The sequence below is a fragment of the Clarias gariepinus genome, chromosome 8 (assembly GCF_024256425.1).
Source record: "Clarias gariepinus isolate MV-2021 ecotype Netherlands chromosome 8, CGAR_prim_01v2, whole genome shotgun sequence".
Taxonomy (NCBI): domain Eukaryota; kingdom Metazoa; phylum Chordata; class Actinopteri; order Siluriformes; family Clariidae; genus Clarias; species Clarias gariepinus.
In genome coordinates, this window is record NC_071107.1 from 4,121,971 (window position 1) to 4,134,670 (window position 12,700).

At 36.0% G+C, this 12,700-nt stretch overlaps 1 protein-coding gene and 1 pseudogene across 1 annotated transcript in view; both read left to right on the plus strand.

Moving 5' to 3' along the window:
- Positions 1-1,446: 1,446 nt before the first annotated feature.
- LOC128528664 (gastrula zinc finger protein XlCGF26.1-like) lies at positions 1,447-6,554 on the plus strand (annotated as a pseudogene).
- LOC128528663 (gastrula zinc finger protein XlCGF26.1-like) overlaps positions 1,484-12,700 on the plus strand; it is a 34,424-nt gene continuing 23,207 nt past the window's right edge. The window contains exons 1-2 of the mRNA XM_053501678.1: positions 1,484-1,509; positions 3,164-3,240. The gene's annotated coding sequence lies outside the window, so the exon portion shown is untranslated. The remainder of the gene's footprint in view (positions 1,510-3,163; positions 3,241-12,700) is intronic.

The window sequence follows — 12,700 nt, forward strand, 5'->3', positions numbered from 1 at the left end:
GGTTTGATTTATTTGAAAAAGATAGTAAAGCCAGGATTCAACCTTGGGTTTTCATGCTTATTATGCAGTCGCTGTATCTGTTGAACTAAAGCATCACACTTAATATTTCCATTTTGGTGGAGTTATGTTGTGGGGTTAGAAACAGGGCTGATATGATATGAATGCCAGAGTCGTTAAAAAAATGTTTTTATCCCAGTTTGTCATAAACAGAGGCGGCGTTATCATTAGGCAAAAATAGGCGAGCACCTAGAGCCCCAAACTGCCAGGGCCCCATGACTTAAGCCTAACTAAGTAGTTTTAGCCAGCACTTACATCTAAAATTTAAAAATAATTAAATTCCACTTGCTGAAATAGAATGCCATTTCTAATAGCATTAGAATGCCACGTGAGTTGCATTGAAGCGTTTTAGTCCCCCCCCCCTAATTATTTAAAATATTTTTTAATTAACATTATTTTCATATTATACTTAATCAAACACCCCAATAATCATATTTTCCCCCACTAACTAAAGCTCATTTGATGAAGGAAAACTAAGATATTAAAAAAAAAATAATAATAATAATAATTAAAAAAAAAACAGGGAGAAAGAATAAAACCTAGAGAAATACAGTGCCAAGAGGGTAGAAGAGAAGGAAAGACATGAAAATAACATTTGAGGAGGAGAAAGCAAAAAGAAGAAAGAGAGAGAAATCAAACAATAAAGGGAAAAGTAGAGAGATGTGAAGAAAAAATACAAAAAAAGAGAAAAGTAAATATAGTGATGATAAAGAGAAACAGTAAAATGCAATGGGATGATTGGTAGTGGAAGTTTAAGGTAAGATTTTTTTTTTTTTTTGGGAAAAAAAGCACTGAATGCAGAGGGCCCCATATCCATGTATTCGCCTTGAGGCCCCAAATTGCTACACATCTACACACCACACATGTAACATATGTAACACATATGTCTGGTGCAGATTGTAGAGCACAACGTTCAATCACACAATTCTGGAAAAGTGAAATAAGCAGTTAGTTTTCTTTGTGATATGGATTCTGCCTGCTTTTGCTATGGTCGTCCACTAGGGGCGCTCAACGGATCCTTAATATCCACCGAAGCCTGGGACTCATGAACACACTGTTTCACGCGCTACGAGTCTGACGGATACGCTGAATCAATACCCGCGGTTTCGATTCTCTTGTGTTTCTGGCGATACAGGAAGTTTTCTAAACAACTCAGTCAGCTACTCGTTTCTACACTTACTAGCTAACACCTTCTGGAAACAACTGAATGGTGTTAATTTCAGTTTGTATTTATTTGTGTTGTTGTTAGCAACAAGATAACTGATCCGAGTAAATGAAGAGAAGGATTCGTGAATCACGAGTCATATAAAGAATCGGGTAATGTAACCCGGATAAATCCTGATTCGTTCATCTCTAATCCGGACGTGAAACTACACACCAGAAGCCTCGCGTGCATATCACAACTTCTTTTAACCCTTATCGGACCTACACGGAGTCTGCGCGCGGTGGGCCGTAAGTACGGTGTTGTAACGATTTATCCTACCTTGTCAGATTTTACTAACGTAGCGCAAAATGATAGTTATAATCGTGTTTTCCTACTTTATCAGACACCCCTACTCATATAAATCCTGCCACATGTCGGTTATACATAACATATAGTAGTACATAGTGCAGTTTTTTTTATTATTATTTAAGAAAAAGGAAATTAGTTAGTAGGCTGGTGTTACAGGGAGCGGAAGGAATATCAGGGTTTAAAAAAAAATCCGGTGTTGTGTCGAAGTTGGTTTCCCCCATCGGGGTGCGTTTTTTCTTAGCCTCACTCCCGTGGAAACAGCGCAGAGAGCGCGCATTTAGGAGGAGGCTCGCCCGCGAGGGGTTACGCGCGTGCCACTGAGATTCTACGGAGCGCGGTAAAGGCAAAAAAAAATAAAATAAAAAACATTGTTAGTAGTGATGGGAAGTTTGAATCATTTTAGTGATTCGGTTCTTTGAATCTCGTTCATCAAAATGAACGATTTTTTTTTGTCATTTAGTTCATTTCGTTCTTTTAATCAAAAATAAAATTAAATGCATTTTTACTAAAATACGGCAACATACACAAATTTTGTCTATAGTTCCAGTAATGAAAATGTTACAATGTTGCTAAGGACATATTATAATAAACAGAATGAGTAGCCAACCTCTCATATCTTCCACCTACTCTACGACTTACAGTAGAAGAGTCAGTGAGAAAGAATCGCTCAATTCTGTTTCCTGTACATAACCTACGAAGGTTGCGATTATTTGCGCAGTAAAAAAAAAAAAAGAACGAATTACTTTTCGAGATACTCGTTTTTCTGAGTCACGTTACAGATTCGTTCAAAAAGAACCCATCACTAATTGTTAGCGTTCTTTAATTCCTGAAATGGAAAAGACGGATTTCACACGCCTTGAACACAAAACTTATCGTAACATGCGTTCTGTTTTTTTTAATCACTGCTATACACTACCCATGCTTTATTTATGTTATTTTACCAATGGAAACTTTTTTTTTTTGTATTTAATAAAAAATGGACCACTGCCAGTGCTAATTCCTTTCATATGCAGTTTGGGTTTATTTAGATAGATGTGAGCTAAGTTGATATCATGCGAATAAAATGCAAATGATCTTTTATTATTATTATTATTATTATTATTATTATTAAAATTTTAAGACTATATCTATGTTTGTTTACATTAATCAAGAGTCTTATTGGAAGCATTTTTAAGTAGATTATTAAACCTAAATGTCCTATTCAACATTTTGATTTCAATTATGGTGCAGGTTAAACCTCAGGCAGATATTGCAAAAGTTTCAATAAATTCTGTCCAGCGGTCGATTTAAGATGCGTCCACAGTTCGATGCATGCACTGTAAAACTTATGGTTTCTAATCCGGCACATAACTGCTCATAACTTCACTTCTACTAAACATTTTGGTTTAATTTATGGCGCAGGTTTGACTGCCAAAGTTTCATTACATTCAGTCCCACCAGTTTTGTGTGATGCTGTAACAAATTCTGTCTGGACAGAAAAATCTCTGAGACTGTTTTCGGGTCCTCCAATGTGTGATACATAAGGATATAATTGAAAGAGCAAGTTCTGACCAATGTCAGTTTACAGATGAAACTTATCTTTTATTTATACAGATTCTGAAGTTGACACACTTGGAGAGAAGACTGCTGTAAACAAACTGGGATTTAAAGCCCCATCTCACTTCAGCTTGGTAATCTTTCTTTCTTGACATTTTTTCTTCAGAATCAGGTTCTTTGAGAAGTGTACACACACGCACACACACACACATATATATATATATATACTAAAAAGAGATAACATGCTATTATCATTTAATTTGCATTTACATTTAGACATTTGGCAGACGCTCTTATCCAGAGCGACTTACAAAAAGTGCTTTAAAGTTTACATCATTGGATAGATACTTACACTGGGTTAACTAGGTTAATAACTAAGTGCCATAATCAAACAAATTATTATGTTGGGGGGGGGGGATTAGTCCAAGTACTGTTGGTGGTGAAGATCAAACATAAAAATTCCCATGTTCCCTAACCTAGCATGCTAATTATATTGTATCTTAGGCCGTGTTATAAATGTATTTTACAGGATTAATATAGGTGCAATATAAGTAGAAGATAATATGAATTCAATGCTGAAAACTGACACATTTTAAATAATTCAAAGAATTCAAATTCATTTGAATCAACATTTTGGTTTTCCGACTGTTAGTTCGTCATCAAAAGTAACAAAATTAGCTCCTTCAAAATCTTTGCGTAGTCTGAGATCATTTCCTTTATTCTCACGTGTGTAGCTTTAGCCCATTTCTTGTGGCATATTTGTTCCTGGCAGATTACTTGACTCTTTTTTTTTTTTTTTTTTTTACTGTGGTTCATTGTCTTGTTGATGTTTGTAGTTTTTTGACTGATGAGACGATGCTTTGTAAAGGATGCCTTTTTAAGTCAGAAACTTTATACCTAACCATTATCCATGTATTATTTCATAGTTTCACTCCAGTGACTTATGCAGGCATATATAGCCCTGAAATATTAGACCCTCCACCATGTTTGGCTGTGACTGTAGTTTATTATTATTATTATTTTTGTATCAGAATTAAGCATTTATTATCAGAATTAATCGTCTTGTTTCAAAACTAATCTGTTTCGCTTCACATGATGCTTTACATACTCCAAACATGCTTGTGTCTCGAAGTAAGCCTGCTTTTTCCCCCACAAATAATACAACCATGTGCAGACTTACACTACCCATGCACACTTTTTAGTTCCCCTGCTGTTTATTACTTGAACGATTGCAGCTCTCTCTAGCAAGGTTCCTGGCTGTTTGTTTAATTGTTTCTCTTGGTCTTCCACTCTTTGATAGAGCCTTTGATAGTTCTTGTTTCTCTTGTTTTAAGCTTATAATCATTACAGTTGCTGCAGAATTCCTTAAACGATTTTTAAAAAAATTAATTACTTATGGAATTTACATGAAATAATAGATGAGAAAAGTTATTACATTTTATCAGAAAGTTATATTAAACCTGTTATTCTAAATAAAACCATGTAACAAAGAAATAACTAAACATAAGCTGAAAACTGTCACTATATTTAAAGCAGTTAAAGTTGTTAAAAGTTTGATGAGTTATATAAAAATGTGAGACACATAAATTAATATAGATTTAAAGTTAAGAACCTTTTATCAGTTATGTCTGTTATGGTTTTTGAGTTCCTATTTTTTTTTTTTTTTTTTGAATTTATGAATAAAGTGTTTAATTGACCCAAAGTACCTAATTTTTTATACAGAAAACAAGGGTTAATGTCTCAAAATATACAATTTATCATTTGAGTTTTGATATTAGTCTAGTGCTCAGGAAAAGTAATTGTAAGAGGTCAGAACTGATGTGTTTACGATAAGTACAACTGGCTATCCATCCCAGCTGATCAGTTTAATTCCAATAACTTTAAGATAAACTGATTTCAGGTAATGCAGGTGTAATGTTCATTTTGTTTACTGCTCTGTTACAGACTGAAATGTCATCTGGTTCTCTTCATGCTAAAAAACATTGCAGAGGAAGTACTACAGAAACGGACAAGAAAAAAATTCACTGCTCACTTAATGGGAAGTTTTACCCAACCAAATAATCTCAGACAACACAAACTGATTCACACAGGAGAGAAAGTCTATTACTGTTCACAATGTGGGAAAAGTTTTTCCTGCCAGAGTAATCTCTCAGAACACAAACTGATTCACACAGAAGAGAAACCGTATCACTGTTCACAATGTGGGAAGAGTTTTTCCCTGAAGAGTACTCTCACAAACCACAAATGGATTCACACAGGAGAGAAACCGTATCACTGTTTACAATGTGGGAAGAGTTTTTCCCTGAAAAGTACTCTCACAAACCACAAATGGATTCACACAGGAGAGAAACCGTATCACTGTTCACAATGTGGTAAGAGTTTTTCCCTAAAGGGTACTCTCACAAACCACAAACTGATTCACACAGGAGAGAAACCGTATCACTGTTCACAATGTGGGAAGAGTTTTTCCATAAAGGGTACTCTCACAAAACACAAACTGATTCACACAGGAGAGAAACCGTATCACTGTTTACAATGTGGGAAGAGTTTTTCCCTGAAGAGTACTCTCACAAACCACAAATGGATTCACACAGGAGAGAAACCGTATCACTGTTCACAATGTGGGAAGAGTTTTTCCCTAAAGGGTACACTCACAAACCACAAACTGATTCACACAGGAGAGAAACCGTATCACTGTTCACAATGTGGAAAGAGTTTTTCCCAGAAGAGTACTCTCACAAAACACAAATGGATTCACACAGGAGAGAAACCATATTACTGTTCACAATGTGGGAAGAGTTTTGCCCAGCAGAGTAATCTCAAACAACACAAACGGATTCACACAGGAGAGAAACCGTATTACTGTTTACAATGTGGGAAGAGTTTTTCCTGCCAGAGTCATCTCAAACAACACAAACGGATTCACACAGGAGAGAAACCGTATTACTGTTTACAATGTGGGAAGAGTTTTTCCTGCCAGAGTATTCTCTTAGAACACAAACGGGTTCACACAGGAGAGAAACCGTATTACTGTTCACAATGTGGAAAGAGTTTCTCCTGCCAGAGTAATCTCAAACAACACAAACGGATTCACACAGGAGAGAAACCGTATTACTGTTTGCAATGTGGGAAGAGTTTTTCCCTAAAGAGTACTCTCACAAAACACGAACGGATTCACACAGGAGAGAAACCATATTACTGTTCACAATGTGGGAGGAGTTTTTCCCAGCCAAGTAGTCTCATAATACACAAACGGATTCACACAGGAGAGAAACCGTATCAATGCTCACGGTGTGTGAGAGGTTTTAGGGATAGTTCTTCTCTCAGAAGACATGAGCACATTCACCAAGGAGAGTGGCATTTCTGCTCACACTGTGAGAAGAGATTCAAACATAAAAGTAGCTTAGAAAATCATCAGGTCCTTCACACAAACAAATGCCATATTACTCTTCGCAGTAGGAGTAAGGCTGTATAGAGCACCCACTCGTTCATACATTTCTGGTTTTGGTGTAAGATCTTTTTTAGAAGTTAGTGCTTTAAAAAAAAAATACACCAGCACATTCACACACAGAACATACACACAGAGAAGCCATATTAGTGCTTACAATATGAAAGAGTTTTATTCAAAACAATTCGGTTCAATTTTATTTGTATAGCGCTTTTAATAATTGACATTGTCGCAAAAGCAGCGACATTACTGTTGTGCATCACTGTTGTTTACACTGTAAGGAGAGTTTTAATATGACCAGTAATCTCAAATTAAATGAATATTTAAACAGGAGAGAAGCTTTATTTCTGCTGACTATGTGCTAGTTGTGCCCTAATAGTCAATTTAAATGCCATCAGCTTACACACACATGGGATAAAGGCCACTCCCCTTGGCATGTATCAACTTGTAAACCGCTTTTTGTAGACGGCCAGACAGTCTTTCAGTACTTGTTTGAGGGATTTTCGCCTATTTTTCCTTACATCAGTCTTTCAGTTCTGTGAGATTCATGGATTATCTTGCAGGCACTGCTCTTTTAAGGTCTGTCCACAGATTTTCAATGATATTTAGGTCAAGAGACTTTGAGGGCCATGGCAAAACCTTTAGCTTGCGCCTCTTGAAGTAGTCTATCATGGATTTTGCGGTGTGTTTAGGATCATTATCCATTTGTATAAGCCACCTTCTTTTCAACTTCAGATATATATATTTTTTTTACAGATGTCATGTTTGTTTCCAGAATTTGTTGAAATTTAATTTAGTCTATTCTCAGTCTACCCGTGAAATGTTTCCCGTGCCATTGACTCCATTAGAACTTGGGAACATTGTTGGGAACATTTTTCCCTTTGTCGAAGCAGAGACAAGGAGATGTTGGGATATCTTTCAAGCAGAAGATCCTCTTTATCGCGAACTCTCCGAGCGTCACTGTAGTCATTCAAGTCTGACTAAAGCTCTGGAGAGTTTGTACTTTTCAAGGGGGAGGGATAGAAAGAGGTGGAGACAATCTAAACAAAGCATAGTGTAGTACAGGAATCAGCATGGTAACAGAAGTTTCTTAGCCCTGATCTCATCTGCATAATAGTGCCTTTCAAATGCATAGGTGCTATCCTAATCAGTCTGACAGTATCGCCCGGACCTTCACATTATCACAGAAACAAAGGCACAGCCTGGTCTTGAGATTAGCATGCACATTTACCTTGGGACCCTACCCAATGTTCAGGAGATACATAAAGACAAAAGGTTAATGTCTTAGACCCTTGGGCAACCAGACTTGATCTTCTTAGAATGTCAACATCTTTACCTCAAAATGTAAAACCCAATGTATATAGCTCTTTCAGTTTATATACTATTACATTGGAAGCTAGATTTAACATTTTATAAATTCGTAATTCTACAGCATAATCGTTCCACTCCCTTGCTTAAAAGTCCCATCCTTAACAACCCTTTGTTCTCCAAACATACTTTTGCTCATTGTGGCCAAAGATTTCTATTTTAACCTCTTCGGTCCATAGGACTTTTTTCCAAAATGCTTCGGGCTTATGTAAATGTTCTTTTGCAAAATTCCGGTGAATTTTGTGGCGATGATGCCGAAGTTGTTTTCTTCTGATGACTTTTCCATGAAGACCATATTTGTGTAGGTGTTGCTGAATAGTTGAACAGTGTATCACAACTCCAGTGTCTGCCAAATCTTCCTGGAGGTCTTTTGCAGTCACACGGGGGTTCTAACTTACTTTTCTAGCAATCCTGCAAGCAGTCCTCTCTGATTTTTTCTATTGGCTTTCCAGACCATATCTTGACCTCCATTGTTTCTGATAACTGCCATTTCTTAATTACATTCCGAATTTAGGAAATCTGTACCTGAAAACGTTTTCAGGCCATCTTTTTATAGCATTCTGCTGCTTTGTGGGCATCAATTATTGCCATGACCAGAACACGCTAATTAAGTTCTGATACCTTGGTCAAAGTTACCTGAGAGCTCAAGTCTCCTGCGGTTTCCATTCTTTTGCAGTGTGCTGCTTTCCCTTTTCACTTTAAAATTGTAGGAAAACAAAAACAATACACTAATTGTGCATAAAATATTGCAGCATAATGTTTCATGTTCAACATGATGCCTATTGGAGATCATTTCATCTTCCACACACACATATATATATACATATATATATATATATATATATATATATATATATATATATATATTCATCTGTTAATTTTAACATGTGATGGTTAAGGCTTCCCTCTGCCTGATGCCCAGTAGTAACACATGGCAGAGGCACAAAATAACTACTGTAAATCACAGGGTCTTATATGATTAGCTACGCTAGTTACACTTTATGTGGATATGTGGTTTTTGATAACACGTTCACTAATAGTTAGGAGTTGGTGTAAAAATTGTTTAATATGTAAAAAATATTTTTTCAGCTATTAATCGCTTATAATAAACCAAGGAGTTTTTGAACGTACACCTTGTTTAAGATTGGGACACAGGGTACATAATGAGCCTTGTTTGTCCACATGACCATATGATGCTTGCAGAAGAAACTGATCCAAGTGCTTTAACTATTTAAACTTTTTGCATAAAGTAGTGTCTGCAAAAAAAAAAAATGTTCATGAACATAATCAATAAATTACTAGAAAATTATTTGGGTAATTTTTTTGTTTTATCCTTGTAGTTATATAGTTTCACGTATATATGCAAGTTGGTATTACTGTTCCATGTTACTAAGAAGAGGTTGGGTTTTCTTTCCCTCTCAGTGTTAGTTCTTATTGATAATTCACTCTGCCATGTATCTTGGATGTTAAGAGAAGGCCAAAAATGTTCTATTAAATAAAAATAAAATCATCTACCTGGCAAATCCTAAAATGGCATCCTATTTAATTTATATTTAATTTTTTCTGGGTTTTTTTTTTGCAGAGGTTTTAGATTTATTCTCAGTGCCATGTTCTTCACTCCAGACCAGGCTTATTGGGACAGATTAAGTTGAACAGTAATGCAGCCCTACTGATTACATAAATAACACTCCGGACCTCCTGACAACAACTTGGTTTAGGACATCATGGCACTGATTAAATTGTTTAAATAGGTTTATATTACCTTTTTTTATATGGGGGAATTGTAGTAATGTATATACACTATTATTTGCACTTCTAGTAGATACTAACCTGCATTTAGTTGCTGAAGTGCAATAAAGTTATATCCACCATGCCACTCAAATAAGGAATGGATCAATTCAAATATTTAATTGCTCTTTTTAATAAAACAAGTGACAGTATTTAATTTTAAATCAACACAAAAGCATTTATCGTTATAATTATCATAATGATTATAATTATTATTATTATGTACTGATCTTAGGTAACAAACAAACCTCTTTTATTTCCCAGAAACCTCTTTCTTTGCTGATCACATGACTTTGCAAGAGGTCACGTGATCCAACATGGCTGCTGAAATTCCTGTTTGCTTCTTCAAACCAAACGTATTTAAAACCGACTGCTACAATAATAATAATAATAATAATAATACTCTTAAAGGCAGGGAATCCTGATAGATTTGTGCACACTTGCTTAGTGGGATATAATATGACGGAAATTCAGTTAAACCTGAGAAACACAGTGGAAGACTGTACTGCAGACCCGGAGGGTGTAAACACACGCTCTGACCGGGTGAGTTCACATTATAATCCGGATTTAAATCCAAAGTAAAATTACTTCGTTTGGTACAAACAGAGAGGCACGAATTCATTTATGGGATTTGTATGAATTATTTGTGCTTATTTCGTATGTCATGGCTCAGAAACACTAAAAGGAAACCGCTTAGGCAATTTTATAATAAATATAGAAAATGACCTGCCTGCTAGACTGTTTACAGGGGAAAAATGTTTATTGATATTATTATTGAAAGAAATAACACATTATGCACATTAAAATATATTACTTTATACAGTAGTAATGCACCAAAATGAAAATTCTGGGCTGAAACCGAAAATTTAGGATGCACTTGGCCAAAAAACCAAAAAAAAGAAACCGAAAATTGCTTCTTTTAAAAACTTTATATTTAAAAAATCAGTATATGCTGGTGCTTTGGGCCAATAAATACCTGCGTGCAACCCGTGCAAGCAATGAAAAGCGGTCTCTGTTTGTGCACCAGTAGTCAAGGGGATTGTTGCTTCTGGCAATGTCTAGTTCAGCTAGATAAGTCTCTAGTTGTTGTGCGGCTGTAATTGTTTCAACACCGATCAGATTTTCAACTGTCGATCGGGCAATGCAGAATTCGCATATTGCAACTTTGGTGTCCTCATCTTAAACTTTAAAATACTTTTACACCACTGACATGCTTTGTCTTTAATGGGCAGATGCGTGATAACAGATCCAGCGTGGGTAAAGCCTTATCTGTGCTGTGCGAGGATGGGAGGGGCGAGGCAACATTCATTTTTTCAATGTTTTTTTTTTTATTCTGGGCCAAAACTGATAATGCCATTTTAGGCCGAAAATTTTCGGTGGATAAAATTTCCGTGCATAATAATGTAAATGCAGATAATTTACCAATTTCCAACACTATAAACATATTTTTGCATAAAAGAAGCAAGCCGCTTCTCTCCAGAAACTCCAGAAATACAGACTGATATTCAGCAAAAGGTACAGGGATTGAATTGCTTAGGACTGGGCTAAAGTCATTTTCACGCATCTGGAAAACAACATGTCCGGAGATGACTAGGTGAGCGTTAACATCAGTCTTGTGTAATGCCAACAGTAAAGCATCCCGAGACCATTCATGTGGTGGGTTTCCTCTAAGCCTAATTGTACAACCATAAATAAAGAAAAGTAAAAAAAAAAAAAAAAAAAAAAAACCCTAAGAGCAACTTCTCCCAAACATCCAAGTCAGTTTGGTGATAGACAATGTCTTTTCTAGCATGATGGAGCACTTTTCCAGAAGGCAAAAGTAATAACTAAGTGGCTTGGGGAACAAAACATCGAAATTTTGGGTCCATGGCCAGAAAACTTCCTAGACCTTAATATCATTCAGTGGTCAGTCCTCAAGAGGCAGTGGACAAACAAAAACATACCAACTTTGACAAACTCTGTTTGATTGGTTATGCAAGAATGGGCTGCCATCAGGATGTGGGCCAGAAGTTAATTGACAGCATGCCAGGGCGAATTGCAAAGGTCTTGGAAAAGTAGGGTCAACACAGCAAACATTGACTCTCTGCAATAAACTTAATGTAATTGTCAGTAAAAGCCTTTGACCTAATGAAATGCTGGTAATTATACTTAGTAACATCAGACAAAAAACTTCTAAAAACCCTTAAGCGGCGGCTTCAACCCCTGATCATAACACTGCCTCCAGAGGCTTGTACAGTCGCCACTATACAGTCATTCCATGCCCTTCCCTTCTTACCCTGACACACCCATCACTTTGGAATAGGCTCTATCTGGACTCATCAGACCACATGACCATGGCTCCAAAGTCCAATCTTTAAAGCTTAATTTAGTTTCAATCCTGTGAGTTCTCATCACATTGTCTGTGTGTGTGTTGACAAGCTCTTATTTTTACTATTAGCTCTGATTTCTCCTGTTGATTTTTTTCAAATTCAGAAAACAAGGGTTAATGTCTCAATATATAAAATGTATCATTTAAGTTTTGTTATTAGGGTTTTGTATTATTCCATCTTAAATCAACCAGTGGGTGCGACCACATGATCACAGATTTTGCTGATGTTTTTCACCAATTGTTGATATTGGCATGAAAAAAAAAAAAAAAAAAAAAAACTCTTGCTCGTTAAAAACCTTGATTTTTGGCCCTGACGCGCTTCGAGCCATGCCACGCCCTTTTTTGAAATCCTCTTTTCCTAATATCCTAATAATTTTTCTAACTCACTTGCTATATGTCATACGGAAATGAAACTGGGTGTATTTATGTAATTTTTCATGTAGATTCAAATTCCCTTCGACCCACCAGAACCCAAGGTCTGCATGTATATATGTTACTCAAAAAAATAGGGTATATAAATGTGTATCAAATCGTAAAACATTCAAATCGTAAAACATTTGCAAAACCTGGACATTTAATTTTTGATTATTTTTATAAAATATACCCCTGGCTTTTATTTATT